Source organism: Tribolium castaneum, chromosome 11 (assembly GCF_031307605.1).
Source record: "Tribolium castaneum strain GA2 chromosome 11, icTriCast1.1, whole genome shotgun sequence".
NCBI classification, from domain to species: domain Eukaryota; kingdom Metazoa; phylum Arthropoda; class Insecta; order Coleoptera; family Tenebrionidae; genus Tribolium; species Tribolium castaneum.
Window position 1 is genome coordinate 2,171,343 of NC_087404.1, and position 20,354 is coordinate 2,191,696.

At 32.5% G+C, this 20,354-nt stretch overlaps 1 long non-coding RNA gene across 1 annotated transcript; it reads right to left on the reverse strand.

The window, feature by feature from the left end:
- Window positions 1–289: 289 nt before the first annotated feature.
- LOC103315146 (uncharacterized) lies at window positions 290–1,869 on the reverse strand. Its single transcript, XR_511821.3, has 3 exons — window positions 826–1,869; window positions 572–765; window positions 290–509 (listed from the first exon to the last, which is right to left on the reverse strand). It is a non-coding gene; the product is annotated as an uncharacterized LOC103315146 (long non-coding RNA).
- Window positions 1,870–20,354: the final 18,485 nt, after the last annotated feature.

Genomic DNA, 20,354 nt, shown 5'->3' on the forward strand with positions numbered 1-20,354 from the left:
TTTAATAAAAATTCAAATCCACGATTTTCAGCTAACATACGCATAGAACAGCGTGTAAACCATAATTCTTGTTTATTGCGTAAAAATCAACATAAATTATTTAAATGTCGGGAATTTTTAGCACTTGACATTTTGAAACGTCTTGAATTGGTCAAACCTCACCAGTTGTGCAAAAATTGCCTACGCTTCAGCCACACAAACGATAGATGTTTTTTCAGAAAATGCAAACATAATTCTTTATTACATAATAGAACAGAAAATTATATCCCAGAAAATTCAGCAACCAGTACACCTAAAAATTCTGTAAGTTATTTAAGCGATCACAGAGACTAGCGAAATTTTACTGCCTACTGCCTTAATAGATATCGTCGATAACAATAATCACTATCAGACATGTCGAGCAGTGCTTGATGTGGGTTCACAAAGTAATTTCATTACAACCAAATTATGTAAAAAATTGAACGCAAAATTAAATTCTGTCAATATCTCAGTGAGTGGTATATATCAGGCTGCAAGTAAAATTAAAAGAAAAACCAAGGACACAATCAGTATCATTCTTTAATACACTAACCATTTAGTTTAGTGAAGATTTTTTTGTTGCTTTTCCTTTTTTTTCTGAATAAAGTTTGCCAAATTCCAGCATTTCCGCCATTTGCTGGACTTCTTCCTGGAAAGCTTCCTAGTAGGCTACGGCCTTATAATCCTGGACCTCCTTTTGAATTACTTAAATACACCACACAAAAAAAAGACAAATCATCACTGAAACTAAAAATCCAGTTGGAAACAAAAAAAAAGTAGATTTGGGAGAAATGTTGGAACTGTTACCTGGAATCCTCCAGCTGTGAAGAACAATAATATTCCAAACACTATTATTGAAGAGGGTGATGAAAACTATTTATAAGAATTAGAAAGTACATATTCACAAGAAAGGCAATTTCTAAACGACGAATCAAGAACCATGGAAGGCATAAAATCAAAATGACCTATCTTGCTCAAAAAGGCTGGTATTTTATGGCATTTCAAAAAACTTACACAAAATATTAATGTTGATGTGATGAATGCTTTGATACAAGAAAAAATAACAAAATACTACATTTAGCAAAGTCATTGAAAATTCCGATCAGGGTGAAGACGATCATTGCTGGATAATGCTCGATGTTGTTTCAAAATACTTTAAAGAAGACCTAAATATAATTTTTACAGAAACGGATGTAAGTACTGTCTAGGAATACATATTTTATGTTGTTTTTCTTAGGATTTGACAAATATTCCAGATCAAACAGGAGCCCCAAGCATCGTAAAGTTAAAAACTGGTAATTTATTTAGCATCTACTTTGTTACCATATTACTTATTAACAATTTTGAGATGATACAAAATTTTACGTTCTAGTGGAAATCCACATAATGGACGAAGAAAATAGGACGTTTGCAGACGCATTTATAATTGCATTTGCACTGTAATTTAATTTTAATTTAAAATATCCAAAAAAATTCATTCACGCTGGAATTTTATCAGAGAAATTATTTGAAGATGCACCTAACAAGTACAATTAAATCTAGAAATAAAGTAGCTGCAAATAAGAAAAAGGTCATCACACTCATGAACAAATTGTTAAAATATACGAGCTACTAATTATGATTTTTTTGGAGACCATGGGCGAATAGGAGTCACCTATGGTATGTGAACAAATTTTAAAAAACAATTTTTAGATCAAATTCGATACAACTCAATGTAAATGACATCCATCGCCTCGCGTTTTCCTATATTGTTTTGTTAAACACATAAAAGTTTTTTACGAAAATTGTAATGTTACGTTTTATATTTAATTAAAGTAATTTGATATTTGAAATTTCTTTGTATGGAAAATATTCCTAAACATCGTCAAAAAATAAGAAATGTTACCTGAGTAGTATGAGATATAAGACATATATAATAAAAAAAAAGAACAAAAAAAACTGTGAGGTTTTAGTACACTGGTAAGTGTTATGTATGTTATGTACTATTTTACAATATATTTATGTAAAATTTTCCGATAATGTTAGTGTAAATTGTACAGTAGATATTATTGAATTGAATGCCTAATTGAATTGAATGCCTACGACATATACATATCGAAATTAAGAGATAATTCAATATTATAATCTTGGCATAAATTAGTTATTAACACCTGCTAGTTTGATAACAAAAGGGGGTCAAAATTTGAACTTCTGAATGCAAAGTCACTGATTAAAAATGAATTAAAATTATTGAACGTAGCAGTTCGCGAAGCTTTTACTTCTTGGTAAATAAGCTGAATAAAGACTAACACAAAAAAAATCATACAGGTGTCAATTCTATTTTTCAAATTTATCAAATAGAAACCACGAAATCGAATTGCAAAAAATGTGCGTCATGAATGAATATGTAGAAACCATCAGACACGAAAGTCGCCAAATAGTGACTCTTGTTGAAGGATTATCTTAAGAAGAAGCTGGTCAAAGATTGGATGTGCTACAATCCAGTAGTTAGTAGAGCTTGGCTATGCTATAGGAACAATGGCAGTTCCCGTAGTAGAACAAAGCAAAAAACACTCGACCAAATGTTCCAAATAATGTGACAGGAGAGCTTACGACAGCAGGGACTAAAGCTATAGTGTGGCAACGTACAAGTTAAAAGTCCTAATCTCAAAATAAATAAATAAATAAAATAGGTACAAATTAGAGCCCATGAAATTCCTCGGAGGACTTTACAAAAGGTTTTTTTTTTTTGTAGATTGCAAGAAATTCGGCCTTCAGAACACAAATAACAAATTGCTACTTTAGTTCAGAGTATGTCTCCACAAATTAGAGCATGTGTAATGTCATCAAGTAGTCATACACTTTATTAGTATTTCTTTTTAGTTAATTTTTGTTAAAAAAATTCAATGATTTTACAAAACCTTCTGTTCTACGCCCACTTTATTTGGAAAAATTAGATTGAGTATGAATGAATGGGTTCTTAAAAAATCTTTTTTATGTTACTGCCAAACAAAATACTTCCACATTCAAACATACTTTCCAAAAAATATTAAATTATAGTTATTATCCCATAATTTTGCAGGAAAGTATATTACAAGTTAGTGTGTTTTTTTTTTGCTTAAATAACAGTTGACATTCTCAAATGTCAGCTATATAAAAAAATGTCTCAAATGTCGATGTATTATCGTCTCCCCGCGTGACATCTTCCCAAAAATTAAGGTTGTGGAGCCCCTTAATCTAGTAGGCAGGAGCTGGAATCACTCTAAGCCAAAAAAATAAGCCAAAACCAAAAAGGGAGATGATAACAAAACAAAAAAAGCGTTATATATTTTTGGCGCCCAACGACACGAACCCACGACCCTGAGATTAAGAGTCTCATGCTCTTACATATTTGGCAAAATTTGAAGGATGGATACCCAAAACAATATCAGCTGAAGCAGCAGAGATGGTAACAATACAGGCTCAGTTGACAGTATGATGGTTCAGGCGAATCGAAAAGATGTTATCGAATATTGGCTACCCACTGTCTTGTAGAAGAGCGTTGATAGTAGCACAGTAGCACAACGATTATTACAGATTTGGCAGAATTTGAAAGGTGGATACTGTTAGATGTCATTACCCTCTCGGGCGGTTCCCACTCCCCGTTTAGAATTGACAAACTGTCGACTGGGTCTTCAGCCCCTCGAGACGAAGTTAGTAGTTAAGAGATACGCAACGTATGACAATATTCAAATAAACGAATACAAACTATATTTTCGGTCTCTTACTTTCATCGAACCTACAAAAAGAATTTCTACAGATACCTAACTGCAGCTGAAGAGGTAATACCCAATACAGACTCAGTTGGCAGTATGGTACTTCAGGTGAAGTCGAAGGGATGTTATCGAATTGTAAGACGTTAATGTAAAATTACATTAACTAAAACCACAGAACATGCTAGTGCTGCGACTCAGGAGTGATTTGATTTAGCACTTCTTAATGTCGCTAGAAAAAAAAATCAGACATTTTTAACGTCACAAATGAGCATAGTGCGAACTGAGTCCAACAACGGTTTGCGCTAAACAAACTTTATTTTAACATTAAACCTGTACGCATTTAATTAAATTACTTATTGCTGAAAGTTTCAAAAGATTGCGGTCAGCAACTCAGCACTTTTGATAGTCGCTGCTCATAACCAACGACTGCAAAGTACACTCCCATCAATTACTCAATTTTGGGCTTGCAAATTTTCATATCACGAAATGAATATAGGGCCGAGCCAAGTCAAGCAACAATATACAGAGTGGTCCACAACTCGCCCCCCACTTCTAGTGTTTGTGCGTTGTACAAAACACCTTACTCCAGAGGATTACAGGAACAAAACGGTGGAAATAAACCTTTAACAGGATGACAAAGTTGCAAAAACTATCTTAGGGATAAAACAGTATTAATTTTCATTTAATTTTACTTATAGCAACCAACCGTTTCCGAAATGGTGTCTCTTCTGGCCATGTGTTTAACGAGACTAAATTGCGACTGTTTAAAGAAGCACAAAAATTGCAGAAAAAGGTGCCGCGACATTTAAGAGATGAAAGAAACATTAGAAATAATTTGCGGGCCGGAGAGAAGTTGGCACATGATGAGGTGTTCAACAATATAAATTCTTCGCAATATTATAAAGATGAATTTAAAATTCTAATAATGCATTTTTTTAATTAAACGGATGATTAATAGTGTTATCTATGCTATGCTATGTTAAGCTCATCCTTAAGCAAAAGTTTACAAGTGCAGCAATTATATCCCATTTCAGTTCATAGCAGCAATTTGCAACAGCGCATTTGCATTTTTTTGAATGACATGAAGCACAAATTGAGAGCTTCTGGTAGGTTTTCTAAGCTTAAAAGGTGTCGGTGAGATCTAGTTTAACATAGAAGTATTTTCATATACAGAACTCAATTTGTGCTTTATTTTTCACTCCAAAAAATACAAATGCGCTGTTGTAATTCTACTATAAACTGAAATGGGAGATATAACATGAGATGGAAAATATACTCAATTAGAGCAAGCCTTGAAAGTGAAGTGTAACTGTAGCCACATCATATGCTGTGTAAAACCAACATAAGACAACATAACTTCAAGAGTGCGGTCGTAAATAAACAGCTAAAATGTGGCAAAGGTGCAAATAGTAAATAACGACTAAAATATGGCTAAAGTTTCGCAGACACTGCTTTAATTGAGTTTATTTTCGGTCTCATCTTATTTGTTGAAAGAACTTTATAACAACCGTCTAAAAATGAATTATATCCTAGTTTGTCTTGGCAAGTCTATATATCTAAATTAGACCTACGTTGGCCGAGACAAAACACACCACAATGTAAACCAATTTTAGGCGTTTAAATAAATATGAATAAATTTTAAATGACATCACACCTTTGTGATATTTCAAATGAAATTATTTTGACCAGGCTTGGCTATATAGCGCACTAAGTGTCTTCCATTAAAGAGTGTTTCTAGATATCTTGGAAAATAAACAAAAAATTAGAACTTCCAACAAGCTCAATTATTTTACAAAAGGACAGTTTTTAAAAGTAATTGTTAAAATTGTAGCACCAATCCTTTTTGTAGTACAAGCAACCTATTCAAGATGGTATTACTTCTTTTGTTATATGTCAAATTAAATTATTTTCACAAAAAATTCGGATGTGTGTTTTTTTGTAGTTTTGAATATTTTTATGTACGTCAACTAGTACACGATATTATAAAAGTGACTAAAATTATGAATGCTGTTATAAGTGATGGATTTGTCAAAATTATGCAAAAATTCTTTAAACCTGAAAACGACATACTTAATTGTAATTTAGGAAAATCCGAAAATATAAACCACAAATTAAAATAGACCCTACTCTTGAAGTAACTATTCCGATAAAATACACAAATCTGAGAAAACAACAACAATTAAAATGAAAATCAAAATAAAAATGGCAGTAAATAAAAAGTACAGTGTCCTACAGACTAAGCACGACATTATTAAATTTAAATAAATAATCAACTTATTAATGAACAACCACTGCTATTATCAAGTAATTTTGCAGGGTATAACATTATAAAAAAATAACCAAATTGAAAAAATTACTGTCGAATTTATGGTTAAAATAATTTAGACTTTAGTCGGTGTTGCGGTGTCGCAAAAAAAGTAATTATATTTAAAATTTTTAATTAGTTGTTTGTATTATAAAGAGGGTTAGTTCTTCATCTTCCAAAAGTACAGTTAAAGGTGTTCCTGTAAAAATAAAAATTAACCTGCCTAAGTATTTTTAAACTTTTTGTCTATTTTCTGAGATATGCGTTGTGCTCTTTTGCTACATTGGTGGGTTTCGGATACTGAACTAAACATTTTGAGGTAGTTAATTAACATCGAGCATTTGCAAATCTGGACGCATTTTGCTCATCCATCCCCTCGTTTTAATACTTAACTTCATATCGGAAGATATGAATAAGTATATAAGTATATAATAATAAGTGTATATAATAATAATAATAATGCGCTATGCGCGTTTGCTACGTTGAAGGGTTTCGGATACTGCGCTATATCTGATAATAACAGATCCCCTCTTAGAAGAGAGGAAAACAATATAAAATAAATATTTTCCACTGCACTAATATCCAATCTTGCTAGGCGGAAAAAACTTTTTTTCTATTAATTTGTTTGTTCAAGAAAAAAAGAAAAAAAAACATTTGACCAAAATATCACATTTTCTGTATTTTACATCAATGGATCGAAAATGCGAAATAAAATTATTCTGCAACAATTTGACTTAAAAAAAAATCATTAGAATTTCATTAACAGCTATTTAGATATTATTCATCGGAAATTTCAGTCAAATTTATGAGGGACAAGATTGAGTAGTAATAAATCTCCGCTACAAAAGGTCCCACTACATACCCCAATAACAATAATGACTGCAGAAATTGTACAACAAAGGGCCCGGTCCCATCAGCCGGTTTTAAACCCAGGACCGGAATAAGCACACTGACGTGTTAAAAATATTTTTATTAAAAAATTACATCAGATGTTCAAATTAATGACTGTTTTGGTCTAAGCACAAACGGATTCTACGTTTAAAATTCGCATTCGCATGAATCATTGCCGCAAGATTTAAAGATAAATATTCCATTTGCAGTAAACAGACAAAATAAATGGGAATCCGGGCCTGAAAAATTCTTACCTTCAGACCCAACAATGATCGCGTGCCAATTTTACGACAAATGCAATAAATTTTTCAAAGCCACCACTCTGATGGAGACCTTTTATGGAAGTGATTTACAATTCTACCAAAATTCATGGAAAAAGCTGCCCCAATATCAAAACGCAAATTAAAAATCAACGACACATTTTCTTGAAAATTTAATTAGGCACTTTGATGCACTACCTCAAAATACAATAGACAAAAAATCGTTGACATTGGACTATAGTTAACTATAGTTAAAAATTGGTCAAAACGTTCTTTTATACGTGTAAGTAAACAAATTTTTCTCTGGGCACATTTTTGCGAAAAGAGAAACGGAAAAATTATTGCAGAAGTGGCTCAGGTATCAGTACGTATAGTATTTCTAATACAAAGTGATAAAAAAGTCCTATCTAGTAAGCGTACTATTGAATATTTATTTGTTCACAAGGTGAATAACTTTGGTCTAGCACCCTATATATTTTTGCATAATTAGATTATACACAAAAAATTTTTGTAATTTTGTATAAATTATTATAGGCCAATCTCTTTTCGTTTCGGAATTATTTAACTTTTCGTTATAAAAGACCAATTTTTGAAAAATTATTAGGCAAGTCGGCAATGAATATTTTCAGAATACTTACAGTTTTAGCAATGTCGACTTTCACTTAAAACACGCACATAATGTACGAGATGTGCCAAAGTGCAAATGCTGAATAACTATTTTTTTTTCAAATTGAACATCATGTATTGATGATGTTTACACGTATCGATAGCATTTTGCATAAGCTTTCTAATGGCAGAGAGTAGCAAATTTCACACATTTTTCGAGTTTAAAAAAAATATTTTATTATAAGAAAAGTCGTTATCCTAGAATCTGATAACTCAAATGGTAATTTGTTTTTTGAACTAATGTTACTAATTACATTAGTAATTTAACTATTACTTGATAGATAAATGAATTTTATTTGTCAAGAAAAATAAATAAATAAAATAAATAAAAAAAGAAAAAAAAATGTTAAGACTTCAAGATATATTTCTGATTTGCTATACAAACTGCATATTGTTAGAAAGCTTATAAAAAATGCTATCGATACGTGTAGAGTAATACATGCTTTTCCTGTAAAACAATTAGTAATTTAACTTTTCCGTTTTGGCACACCCTGTACATCATGTGCGTGTTTCAAGTAAATATCGACCGACCAGATGTTCGTTGAGGTAACCTCGAAGGATTCGAGCCTACAGGGTCGTATTGTTCGATTTTTGTGATAGTTTTCCAATTTGAAAGTAAAATCACCTTTAATTGTTTAAAGTAAACATAACTTTACAAAACGTATAATCACTCTTTTGATAAGATCTTGCCATGACAAACTAATCAATAGAATAATGCATCTTAGTTTCTTTAAAATGCCGAAAACAACCCTGGAATCTTGACCTATAGCACGCGCCGGTAGTTTACAATACACTTATAATTGAGGGGCTGAGGTTTCTTTACAGCTTGAATCCTAAAAAGTTAATTACCTCTATTGCACCATAAAATTCAAGGAAAGATAGACGGATTATAAACATCTTGTGGTAGTTACCATCCGGAGAACATCTATAGTGTATATAACATCAGCGACCGTACGCCCCCTATACGGCAAAACCCTCGAACTAAACATTATACAATAAAATCACATACGATTTTTTTTAGATTTTGAGATAAATTATAAAGCGGTGTAAAGTGCGTAAGTGTATAACTTGAGTCACCCGGTATACCCTGTATATAGTGTCTTAAGTTATATGGTGTTTTTAGTCTTATAAAAAATTAATTAATTGATTGCCTAAACTTCTAAACGATAGAGAATTAATTACTCAATTTGATGCTTTGCTATTACTCAATTTGATGCTTTGCTATTGTTCACTTTTTAAGGTATGTCTGAAAGATTAAAAACACAATTTAAAAAAAGAAGTTATTGGCATGTTTTTTAGCATACAAATGAAACACCCTGTATTTCTACGAAATCTCTAAAACTAATAATAATCGCACAAAATTTAGCGTTTTCTATTAAATATTAGGTCTTTTTCTCTCACTATGCCTGAAATTTGTTTCAGATTTTTTCTACAATTGCTTATACTTCAATTAACTAATTGATTGCTAATAAAATGAGCTGCAAAAAAATGTGATACCTTATATCACCTGAGAAGGCAAATGTTGTTAGAGTGGTGTAAATTAGGTAAGCACATACCTGGGCGGAGACTAATTGCGCAAAAATGTAAGAAGGGACGCGGAGCAATGGCATAACACAATGTGTTAGTGGATTGTTTAAGAGACAATTGCTTGTAAATAATAAATTCCACTGTCAAAATTGCAGTTCACTTACAACTGCTTCAAATGAGTTTCCTTCCATTCTTTGTGAAATCTTGCAATAATAAAGCACATCGCACGCCACTGTTTTAAAAACTCCTCTGCTTTTTACAATAAACTCGTCCGGGACATTTACGCATACAAGCCCAGGTGTGGCGTTTTGTCATTTGACAGACTCTAGCACTCAAAATCCGTAAAAAATTGTCTCTAGTCCCAAAAAAAGAAAAATTCTATTTAACGTAATTTTGGTGCTAGCAAAAACTTGTGTGAGAATTTTTTGCTTGAAAACATCATTTAAACATCGTTGTTCAAGAATAACATTTGAAATCATACAATTTCAAATAATTCATATTTTTACAATTTTTAAATTTATATTAAAATAGAAATGTGATCTCTGAGGTTAGTTCTTCTAAACCTATTACACAAAAGCCATGTAAGCTTGAAAATAAAGTTTACAAAAAATGCAAACTTCATTTACATTTCATTTTTTGACGAGTTGTTAAGGCAAAAGCGCGCCCTCTATATCCCAGAAGCTATAATCATTCGAATAAGGCAAGTTATAATTATATTATGTTATAACACCTCTTAAAATAAATGTACAACCTTTAAATTCACCTTGTTGCAAATGTGCATTGTTGCAAATTCGCATTCTTTTGGTAATTACCACGTGCTACTCCAGGTGTCCATTTCGAGAAGCAAACACATATCAACTTGCAGTGGAGAGAAGTTGGTAGTGTGATAAATAAATAAAAAAAAAGTGAGTAAAAACTGTTTTCACATCCCTCTTTTTGTCTTTAAATACATATTTGAGACGTCTTGAGCGTGTTTCATTGGAAACACCTTTCCAACCGGCGATTGCGACTTAGGTAACTCAAATTTTTACGCATTTGGGTGAAATCTGTCACAAATGTGTCTTAAATCTGTAAAATTTATTTGTGTGCATTTTGAATGAGTTTTTGGACAAAAGGCACTTTTCTGTCCACAATTTTCATTATATTCAAGATGGCGGCAAGGCAGAGCCTTCTGCAACTTACTTACGAAAAATTTCTAAAACGGTTAACTTTCAAAAATCAAATTCATTGTTTTGGTGTGCAGGCGACTGACGAGACATGCATCTGTGACGCTCGCCGTTCTTTCTAATCGTGTTGTGTGTCCGCGCCGTTATCATCGTTTCTCGATCTATTCCAGCAATTAATAGAAAAAAAAAACTAATTCATTACAAGACTGTGTTAAAGAAGTGTTCCTTTAGTTTCATGGTACACGAGTTAACTGTATATTTTTTATGTTATGATAAGTGTGAAGTTTATTTTTTTTTAAAAAAGAAGAGTAACAACTAAATTACAAGATGTGATAAAGAAATGTTATTTAATTTAGTGTTACAGTAGTTAACATTTAAATATGTTATGTTATAAGAACGATATTTATTTTTGATATTGATATTAAAAGAATAAAGTTTTTAAAATTACATCCTTAACATATTTTAATAGCATTTCGTTTTCTTACACCTTCTTGATTATGGTTACCTACATATAAGTTATTAACAATCATTCGCCGTTCTTCCTCTAGTTCTACTTGTAAATCCAGGATTTCGTTGTAATCGTCATTTTTCATTATACAAATATTATGAAGTATACACGCAACCATTATAATCACAACCACAATGTCTGGACGCACACTTTCTATTAATTTTAAACGTCGAAATCTTCCTTTAAGCAAAGCATATGCTCTTTCAACAACCACTTATGTTTTAGAAAGTTTCGTGTTATAATTAATTTGCCTATGAGTCAAATGCCCATTATTTTTATATGGGAACATCAAATGTGGTAATAATGGATAAGCTGCATCGCCAAGTAAGTGAGACTCATTAGGAAAATTGATATTAGGAATGCGTCTCATAATATCGGACCTTCTGAATACTGTGGCGCCATGAACCGATCCAGCTTCACCTGCATAACAATCTAGGAATAACATGGTATGAGACACAATTCCTTGTAGCACTTCACTTTGAACAGTACTCCTGAACAGTAGTGGTTGTAAGCCGAGTCAATATCACCTTAAAACTTACAAGGGACATTCTGAAGTGCATTTTGAATTGTCTGTTATCTCTCTCAAAAAAATCTTTCATTTTAAAAAGTTTTTTTCTTTCTTTTTTACTATTTTCTTCATATTCACAAAATATAATTTCATTGGCGAAAAACAGAATAACTGCATTGTCCATTGTTACGAATTATTCAAAACTATTGTAAAATAGTAAAACGAACTCTCAGATTGTTGTCATATGACGATGTGATCTGAAAGCTCGGTCTCAGACCTCCGAGACGTTCGAGCATTTTTCAGTTCTCAGCGATGCCAATCACGAACGTAAACGACGTCTTAGAAATGACTATAATGAACGCTCAGAGCATCTCGGTGTGCTCGGAGGCTTATGACGAACGCACCCTATGTCTCTACTAACCATGGTATAAACCGACTTTACGAAGCCAAGTCGAAAATGCGCCACACGTGTCTGTGGATGGTACTAATGCTGGGGAAACGATTTATTTACTAAGCCCATTTATTTTTTATTAAGCCCGACACCTACTTATATATATGGTTCTAAAAATTGTAATTGTTCTAAAAACTTACACTTCTTGATTACGAGAAAGGTGGTCTTGAGTATGTTTTATGTATGTTATGTATGTTATTAAAAAAATATTTATTTTTAAATTAGCACCTTATTTCGATGATGGCTTTAGTAAAAGATTAGAGTTCAAAATTGACTTCTAATGGATTAGAATTTTTTAATCCAGTAGTTTCTTTAAAATAAATCATTAAATTTGCTTTCTAAACACACTTGAAAGATTTCTCGAACTTGGCGGATTTAGTTGTATCCAAGTAATTTGAGTAATTTGATTTAGCACATTTTTGAAGCTTTGGATACTTACTGTAAGAAATTGCGTTGTAGGTAAATATTGACAACACCGTCGGGCTTTGTATAATGCACAAAAGCTCCTCAATATATATATATATATATATATATATATATATATATATATATATATATATATATATATATATATATATATATATATATATATATATATATTGAGGAGCTTTTGTGCATTATACCACTGAGTTGGTGCGCCAGTTTTTGAGCACCCTGTATATATATATATATATATATATATATATATATATATATATATATATATATATATATATATATATATATATATATATATATATATATATATATACAGGGTGCTCAAAAACTGGCGCACCAACTCAGTGGTACGTTGTTGAGAAGCATGTGTAAATCACGGGAAAAATCTTGAAAAAATTCCTAAAGTGATATTTTAAAATATCTGGAGCTACAAACTTATTTTGTTATTTTCTTCAGTTTTCATTATTTTTTAATGTTTTTATGTTTCACACTAAGTAATCGTTCCCTAACACAACGATGAATAACTATTTTTAAATTTCCCATCAGACTTTAGCAGTTTTTTTAATTTAAAAAAATAAAAATTCATCAAAAAAATCACAGTTTGTGGATGTGACAACGCTGGGAATTATTTCCTAGGAAACCGTTTCAAAAATAATATATTTGTATTGTTGATCAAATTCTATTGCGATCACGACTGTTAGACAACGTTGCCACATATCATTTATTTAAAATTCATTATTTATCAATAACTTTAATGCAAAGAATTTTTTTATTATTTTTACCTTTATATGTAAGCAATGCTTTACCACACTCCATTGAGTTGGTGCGCCAGTTTTTGAGCACCCGGTATATATATATATGTACACACCATATTATAGTATATTTTTTCCGCCTCCACCCATGGAAGAGACTTCCACAGCTCCACCAGAAATCGTAGACTGAGACAGAAACTAGTTGTGTATATAGCTTAGTTGCAACTCATTTACCAGGCGAACACTTAGAGGGAAAAAGATATCTCAATTTAAAATTATACAAAAAAAGTATATGAATTTGCTACTCTTTGGACTCCTTACACCCATAGCACTTTTTCGCCTCCGTTTCTATAAAATATATAGGTTTTAGTGTAGAGTTCGACTCCGGCAACGTTGCCGATGTTTTTATCCTACAATCTGCTTTATTTCATGTTGGATCCGTAGTTGACTTGAAAACAATCTTTGCTTCGGGGATTTAAAGTGTGCGATCTGACTTAATTAAATTAAACTAACATTAATTTAAAGTTTAATGTTAAATAAAAATCCTTTTTATTTTGCTTTTGATAAACTATTTTTGTGGTAATAAATTGCATCCACGTCAAGAATTGATAAATAGCTATTTATTAAAATTAAATCACATCTTGTCTTAAAAAAAGTATATTTTTTGTACGAAAGTATTTGAAAAGTTATTTGTTTCAACCAATATAACAGACTGAATGTTGGACGCAGTAGTTCGTAAATAGTTTTAGTCTTAATTATTTTTTAGCTTTATTTGGGCACGTAGAAACATTATTTTTAGATACATATATTCGTTGTAATCTTAATTATAAAAACATTAATATTTAGAGAAACTGCACAAAAAATAAGAAAAATTCAGAAAAATTTTAATCGACGTCCTATTTAGCGAATGATCTTGAGTAAGATTCACAAGATGCACCAGAGATATATTTCCCAATTCTGGATACACGAAATTATCAAAGAGTGTAAACATGCCATTGAAATAACTGTAAATATCCTCTTATAGACTAAATTGTTTATTCTACGCCTATTTTTAATAATTATACTTTAAATAAATAGTGACACAACAAATGCCACATAAAAATGAACTAACAAAGAGTAATCATGTTGAACTAATAGAATGAAATATCAATTGTACTACTAAAGTTTCAGTGAGCCTAATAAAAAACTATAAACAAATTTAACAACAATTATATCGGATGTGAATATTCTTTCAATTTCAATCTAATTTTAAATTTAATTATTTTAAACTTGTTTCATGTACATTTAAAACCAATTCTTAGTTAATAAATATTGCAAATAGACAAAAAAAAACAAAAAAATAGTCTTTATTGCATCCACGTCAAAGGATTGGTAAATACCTATTTGTTAAAATCAAAGAAGACATATCATTTCTATAAAAAAAGTAAAAATTGACAACAAATTTAAAATTGCAAATAGGAATTGGTTGCTCTCATTAAAATTAAACTAAAAATAGCAACAATTTTAGAAAAATTAAATTTTATTGATAGTTTTAAATTTTTTAGTTTAGTAGTTAAACAAATATTTCTGCATGCAAAATTTGTGATTTTAATAATAGAGTACAAATAAAAAATTCTTAAGAAATGCTGGTAGTTTTCATAAAAATTAAACTCATACAAAAAAAGCAATTAGTAGAAAGCACAAAATATAATTTACATACAGAATAGTACTTTTGAGTAACACCGACAAACCATTTAAAAATTTGTCAAACAGTTTTGATAGAAGTTCAAAATTTAAACATGTATTATATATCATTTAAATTTAGGCATAATCGAAATACGCAATAATGTCATTGTAATAAATGTATCATCACCAATCAAGCTGAAGACCACCCAATTAGTAAAATTTCGAACGATAACATTTTATTAAAACAATTTTTTTCTCAGTTTGAACTTGTTTATTGATTACAAAAACTCCCAAAAAGACAATATATCAAACTAGTAAGTTTAAAAATTGACAACAAATGAAGAATTTTAAATAAATATTCGTAGTTCTTATTTATAGAACTTAAACTCAAACAAAAATAAAATTATTAGAAAGCACAAACAAAATGGTAGTACTGTTGCTAAATATACCATTTTCTCGACGTAAAGAGATTGAAAAACGTCAAATTTTGGAGTTAGGAAGACCAACTCCACGGTTGTGTATGGTCAAATTAGCTGGTTCACATTCGCGATCTTTTCAAAATTCGTGGTATGCTAGTCATACTTGGTTATGCGGTAGCATTTTTAAAGAAAGTTTATTTTGTTGGCCGTGCCTGTTGATTGGCAATGTAAAAAATGTGTGGAGTTCGGGCAATAGTTTCAAGGACTTGAAAAATTTTTCACGCGGGGTAAAGTTACACAAAGCATCCAAGGAACATATACGAGTAAAAAACTGCATTGGTTTAAAAAGAATTGAAAAAAACACACTTAGCGTCGCAGAAACATTACAAGAACACTCTAATTTCAACAAAATTCTATTCAATAAAAATGTTAGAAAAAACAGACTCTTAATAGCATATTTAATAGATGTAACATTGCTTCTTGGGAAGCAGGAACTGGCTTTTCGTGGGCACAGTGAAACTGAGTCGTCAGTTAATCAAGGTAATTTTCGGGAAATTTTCCAAGTCTTGATTAAACGTAATACGGAGCTAACTGAACATGTTTCTAAATTTTCCAATATTTTTACCGGTCAGTCGAAAACAATTCAAAATGAATTAATTTCTTGTATAAGTGATCATTTAAGGGAACATATATTTAATGAAATTACAAGCACAAATTTTTTTGCTGTAATTGCGGACGATACAACCGATGTTACAGAAAAATCGCAGTGCTCTCTTACAATTAGATTTGTTAATAATGCCACAATTCAAGAACGTTTTTTTGGATTTTTTGATGCGAGCGCTGATCGTTCTGCGGAATATCTTTATCTTGTTTTGATGAATGCTTTAAACAGATTCGATATTAAAAATAAACTTGTGGCTCAACGTTATGACGGTGCTGTCGTTATGGCTGGAGAACTTAATGGTCTGCAAGCCAAAGTTAAGTCGGTTTGTCCACTAGCTCTGTTCACTCATTGTTGTGCCCATCGATTAAATTTAGTTTTGCAACAATGTACAAATTGTATTTCTAAGTGTAGAATTTTTTTTGCTACCCTTTTAGGTATTCCGTCATTTTTTCATCAATCGCCGAAAAGAACCTTTGTTTTAAATAACATAATTGGTAAAAGTGTACCAAGGGCTGGCGAAACTCGCTGGTGTACACGTTCAAAGATCATTTCCTTAGTATCCGCAGAATGGAACAAATTCATTTGCGTTTTTGAAGAAATTATAAACAATTCAACATCAGGAGCGGAATCTATACGAATGGCAAAAGGATTTTTGAAAAATTTTTCTGACTTTGAATTTGCATTATTAACATTTATTTTTCGTGATATATTTGCAATCACCGATGTGTTATTTCAAATTTTACAAAAAAAAGTTTTAAACATTTCTTACTGTCAAGATCGCATTAAAGATACGGAAGACCGCATAAATACACTCAGAACAGAAGAAGTTTTTAGAAAAATATTTAATATAGCAAAAAATTTTACTGGTTTACCTTCTAATAAACGTAACAGTTCTTCCAACGAAATTGAATTATTCAATGAATATAAAGTTTTATTTTATGAAATTTTAGATTCTATTAAAATGCAGTTGAATACGAGGTTCTAAGATTTACAAAAACTTTCTTTTTTTTCTTTAGTAGATTCATCACAATTTTCAGAATTTGACAAAAAATTTCCTTCTGCATTTCTAATAAAATTAAATTCTATTTACCCAAATATTTTCGATCTAAGTCGTTTAGAAAATGAGTTAGCGGTCATTTACCGGGATTCTCAATTTTCTGAAGCAGAGCCCATAAAAATTTTGGAACTCCTTGACTCTGATTATAAAGACATCTTTTCCGAAGTGCGAAAACTTTTAATGATAATTTTGACAATTCCCGCAACTAGCGTTTCAGTAGAAAGAAGTTTCTCCTGTTTAAAACGTATTAAAACATACCTGCGTAACTCCATAGGACAAGATCGACTTAACGATTTGGCATTTTTGTCAATAGAAAAAGAATTACTTAATGATATGTCAAAAAATTCCAACTTTTATGAGGAAATCATTGATAAATTTGCCAATCTAAAAGAGCGTAGAATTGATTTAATTTATAAGAAATAAATCTTTAATTATATAGTTAGGATTTTGTTTTGTTTTTTGTTTTTTTTTTGTTTTTGATTTTATAAGAATTTTTATTTTATTTTAATAGCAAAGAAAAAAGTGCTTTGAGCGGTTTACGGGTAAAGTAGGGCTGTCATGGCGATGACTCCCTTAAAAAGTTAACGTGTTGGGCAGATTACCTCATGGGTGACATGGAAATATCTGCAATTAATTTGTTGCTTCTGGTTTCTCTTGGCCTCACCTGACTCGAGAGTCATGAGCCGCCACTGGATCAAACTTTCATAACCATTGATTATTGTAATCCATACAACGGAATAGTCTTTCTTCTTGTAATAAATAACTTTGGAGAAAACTTGTGGTTTAAATCTCTTCTCCCAGGCGTTTTGACACTACTTTGAATCCGGACTTGCGTTACGGATAAATCCTGAACCCTTTCTGATAAGAATTAAGATCAAATTGCGATATCACTATAAGAGTGACTTCGTACATCAAAACAACACAACGTAGGTAAGTGAAATGATCATGTAGCGGATCAATTAACTAGACGAGCCAAATAATTTAAAAAAAAACAAAAGTAAAATTTAAGATTAATTAAATAAATAAATGAAATAAGTTGCAAATCATTTAAACCTCGATCAACCATCATCAATCACGGTCTCACTACATATTTAAAAATTTTTTGGACCATATTAAAAAAATTAGCGGCTTTTAAGGATGCCTTTGCCATGTCGTTAACGACTAAATTTAAGGAATGGCTACTACATGGTACATAAAATGCTCGTGGATTTAAAACTCTAATTCTAGATTGTACTCCTGATTTTCATATTGGCTTTCATATTGGCTCCGTTATCATCGGCTTGTCCTTTCATATCGTGCAAAGATAATCCTAATTTTGCAAGTTTCTCAATTATCAAATTTGAAAGTTCTTTTCCTGTCGATCTTTCAACTGGAAGAAACCCTAAAAAGCTTTCATTTATTTTAACGGTTACTTCATTAGGGTTAGATTTGTCTACAAACACATACCTTACTAAAAATGTCATTTGTTCAACCTTACTCACATCAGGAGTACAATCCAAAATGATCGAATAATATTTGGCTTTTTTAACTTCGTTAATAATATGAAATTTAATATTTTTATGTAAAAGAGAAATTATTTCGTTCTGAATATTTTTTCCAAGATAGTGGGCTTTAGTCTCTTCTTTTTTCAGTACTCTACGAACATGTTCTTCCATTATTGGGTCAAACTGAGCAAGTAACTGAATTATTTGTAAAAAATTGCCATTATTAAACTCATAGAATTTGTCACTTGTACCTCGAAAGGCCAAAGAATTTTGAGCAAGCATTTTGATTGTTGAAAAGAAGGACCTCGTATCATTAATTTGTTTCTGCAGTAATAAGTCTTTGTGATTCACTATCAATCGTTTTAGAACATTGCAATCCAAGAACCCACGTTCTACCGAAACTCGGACGGTGCTGCAGACATCCTTGACGTAGCAATCGTCAAAAACGTCGTGCACCAGGCAATAAACGACCTCTCCTCGGATCATAACCCCGTCCTGATGCAAATCGGGAACGAGGCAAACGATCCGATTGTATGTCGCTATACCTCAGTGGATTGGAGGAAGTTCACCAAGCACCTGGTGAACAACTTCGGAACAATCCCACTAATCAGATCCACAGAAAAAATCGACAAGCCGGTCCAAACCTTCCGAGACGAAGATCCGGGACGCCATCGCTTCCGCCACCAGGGAACGGAGAACTCCGGCCCCAAGACTGGAGATTTCATGAGAAATCAGAGACATCATCAGGGCAAAAAGGCGAGCCAGACGAATTGCACAACGTACCGGTTTTCCGGTGGACCGTGCAGAAGCCAACCGGCTGAGATGGGAGGTGAGAAAAGCACTTTCTGATTTCAGAAACGAGAGATGGGAAGCCAAGCTTCAATCTCTCACCGCCGAAGACAACTCCGTCTGAAGAATGTCGAGGGTGCTGAGATCCGACCGAAAACCGCTTCCACCAATCCACGGTGAGAACGTGATCGTCTTCACCGACGAGGAGAAAGCAGAAGCGTTCGCGTTGAGCATGAGCAAACAATGCTCACTCAACCTCACGAATGCGGACCTGGACCACGTCGAAGAGATCAAGGACCACGTGGAATCCATCGCCACCGAGGACCCAGGTGAACCCTTGACCCCGACAACCGAAGAAGTTTCGGAAACTGAAGAAACGGAAGGCATCCGGACCAGACGAAATCAGGGCTCTCAAGAACCTCCCGCTGAAAGTCATCATCAAACTGACAGGTATTTTAAATGCAATGTTCAGTTTCAGATATTTTCCACAGCGTTGTAAAATGGCAACGGTCATTTTCATCCCGAAACCGGGGAAGGACCCAAAGTTTCCCCAGAACCACAGGCCAATCAGCTGAGATCCGACCGAAAACCGCTTCCACTAATCCACGGTGAGAACGTGATCGTCTTCACCGACGAGGAGAAAGCAGAAGCGTTCGCGTTGAGCATGAGCAGACAATGCTCACTCAACCTCACGAATGCGGACCTGGACCACGTCGAAGAGATCAAGGACCACGTGGAATCCATCGCCACCGAGGACCCAGATGAACCCTTGACCCCGACAACCGAAGAAGTTTCGGAAACTGAAGAAACGGAAGGCATCCGGACCAGACGAAATCAGGGCTCTCAAGAACCTCCCGCTGAAAGTCATCATCAAACTGACAGGTATTTTAAATGCAATGTTCAGTTTCAGATATTTTCCACAGCGTTGTAAAATGGCAACGGTCATTTTCATCCCGAAACCGAGGAAGGACCCAAAGTTTCCCCAGAACCACAGGCCAATCAGCTTGCTGTCGGCTGTGGGAAAGGTCGCAGAACGTCTCATCCGCTCCCGC